Here is a 3205-nt window from a genome sequence, read left to right as displayed (position 1 = left end):
CTCCTCCTCCTCCTCCTCCTCCTCCTCCTTCATCTTCTCCTCCCTCTCCCTCTCCCCTCCCCCTCCCCTCCCCCTCCTTCTTTTTTTTTTTTAAACTGTAATACAGTCAGGGGACCAGTTTCAGGAGAGACAGAGGAAGTAATAATGAGAGAGATATCTCATCCCAATAGTAGTTGCTCCAAATTAGTGAAGGAGTCCATAGTTGACTGTTTCCAATGAACCCCACACTCCCTAAGATCTGAGTTTCTTAATGGTTGAGGAATCTTGTGGCCTCATCTGAACTCACTCTGTGACCATACACTGAGCTATACCTTTTGGAAGCAAACAGGCTATGAAGTGTCCACACACACACACATGTACACAACACACACATATGAATACACATGTATACATACCACACACACATACACACTACACACACACATGTACACACACCACACACACATATATTCACACACATGTATACACACATGTACAGACACATATATACATGTATACACACATATATACACATACAGACAGACACACATACACATATACCACACCCATACCCATACCACCCCACACATGTACACACACATACCACACATACTTACACACAGTCACACACATACACACACATGTATACACACATGTACAGACACATATATACATGTATACACACATATATACACATACAGACAGACACACATACACATATACCACACCCATACCCATACCACCCCACACATGTACACACACATACCACACATACTTACACACAGTCACACACATACACACACATGTATACACACATGTACAGACACATATATACATGTATACACACATATATACACATACAGACAGACACACATACACATATACCACACCCATACCCATACCACCCCACACATGTACACACACATACCACACATACTTACACACAGTCACACACATACACACACATGTATACACACACAGACACTTGCGTAGCTTTAATTATCTTGTGCTATAAGAAAACATACTTGTTACATCTAAAAAATCAATGTGATCATCTCTGTTATTTGCTAGATTCAAGTCGTTGAACTCCTTTTCATGTTTATTTTTCCTTTATAAAATAATCCTCAAGAGGAAACTGGAGAAATTAAAAGCACACTGAGTGTATCGGAGGACTGCAGGGTGATCTCTTCAGTCATTTGACTGTGGGTTACTAAAGGTGTTTGCTACAGAGACAGCCATCTGGATGCAATCCCGACCTTCTCATTAGGAACAGTGCTGCATGGATCTAAGCAATCCAGAATTTTCAGAAGTCTTCCAGATGAGTGTGAAGTTCTCTATAGTATAGATAGTGCAGGGCAGTGTAGTATAGTACAGTACAGTATTGTATAATATAGTTTAAGAGCTGTTTGCTTATGGAGGTAATGCTCTAGACCAGCAATTCTCAACCCATGAGTCATATATCCTGCATATCAGATATTTACGATTCACAAGAGTAGCAAAATTACAGTTATGAATTGGAATGGAATATTTTTATGGTAGGGGGTCAGCACCACATGAGGAACCGTATTAAAGGGTCCCAGCATTAGGAAGATTGAGAACCACTGGTCTAGAAAGTATTGCTTTCTAAGTTAGAGGAGAAAAGTTGTCATGTATGTTCTTAAACGTGAACTACCAACATTTGGAGTTCAAAAACGTAGGTTAATCTTTGAAATACATCTCAAATCCATTGTACTAGTGTTAAAGTGCTCAGCAATGTAAGTTTCCTATTTAGTAATCCCAGGCATTTAAGGATTGTTAAGTGGGGGTCTAGAGAGATGGCACATTGGCTAAGAGCACTTGTTGCTCTTGCAGAGGGCTGGGATTCAACTCCCAACACTCATATGATGACTCACAATTGTTCGTAACTCCAGTTCCAGAGGATCTGGCACTATCTTATGAACTCTGTGGGCACCAGGCACATAAGTGGTATGCATACATACAGGCAAACAAAACATTCACACACATAAATTAAGTTGAATTAATCTAAAAAGATAGATATTAAAATAGTAACTGAAAGACTGGAGCTATATAGTATACCTCAGTTGATAGAATGGTTTTTTAAACAAGGAAACCCAGTCCTTCCCAAACACAACAGAAAACTCAGTGTTGTGGGATTACATCTGTAATCTCAGGATGTGGGAAGTAAGAGCAGATTGCTCAGAATTTCAAGGTCATCCTCAACTGCACAGTGAAGTAGAGGCCAGTCTGTTTCAGTTTCTTCTTAAACGAGTAAATATATTACCAAGGTTATATAGGTAATAGTTAGGGTTTCCATTGCTGTGAACAGACACCATGACCGTGGCATCTCTTATAAAGGCCAACGTTTAGTTCGGCCTGGGTTACTGGTTCTGAGGTTCCATCCATTATCATCAAGACAGGAAGCATGGCAGTATCCAGGCAGGCATGGAGCTGGAGGAGCTTAGAGTTCTACATCTTGTTCCAAAGGGAACCAGGAGAAGTCTCTTTTCCAGGAAGATAGGAGGAGGGTCTTATTGTCTTCCCCCAAAGTGACACACTTCCTTCAACACAGCCACACCTACTCCAACAAGGCCACATCTCCTACTAGTGCCACTCCCTGGGCCAAGCATATTCAACCTACCACATGAGGCATATGGAGGAAAGAATACATTTATCAATGGACCTTAATTGCAGAATGTTTGAGTACTGCAACCCAGGACTGGTGTGGGCAACCAAAAGTTTTTAGCTTTGTAAGAGAGCACCATCTGGTTGAAAGCTCTGCTGGTGACTGGGTGGTCCCCGAGCGTTCTAACCTATGTGCAGAAAGAACAGTGGTCTGGAAGTCAGGAGGCTGAGGCTGTACTTTTATGACCTATAATTTTTTACAGTGAAGAATGTTATCTATGTGAATCAGAATCAGACAGCAATTAAATGGTGACAACTTCGCCATGTTCTTCTGTGGCTATGAAGTGGGGTTGTCACAGTTGATGGGTCACAAAGATACCTGAAGTCTTTCCTTAAATTGTAGGCTTCTTATCAATGTAACAATATAACCTATACCATCAACTGACCTTGAAACGTCTTATAGATAGAAGCATTATCATTCCAAGTGTCTGAGGCCAGCCCTGTGTTCTCTATCCCCACTTTTGGATTTTCATTCATAATTTAAGCTCATTCTGACAAGTGGTGTGAGATTAGTGGTGCTTCAATTGGGTTATCCCAAGGAAGA

General features: G+C 41.0%; 1 non-coding gene across 1 annotated transcript; it reads right to left on the bottom strand.

The window, feature by feature from the left end:
* Positions 1–2868: 2868 nt before the first annotated feature.
* On the bottom strand, positions 2869–2986 carry LOC115064706. Its single transcript, XR_003844538.1, has one exon. It is a non-coding gene; the product is annotated as a small nucleolar RNA SNORA24 (small nucleolar RNA).
* Between the last annotated feature and the right edge of the window lie 219 nt (positions 2987–3205).

This window comes from Mus pahari, chromosome 9, assembly GCF_900095145.1.
Source record: "Mus pahari chromosome 9, PAHARI_EIJ_v1.1, whole genome shotgun sequence".
NCBI classification, from domain to species: Eukaryota; Metazoa; Chordata; class Mammalia; order Rodentia; family Muridae; genus Mus; species Mus pahari.
Note: the sequence above shows the minus strand (reverse complement) of the source record. Positions and strands in the feature narration are given on the sequence as shown.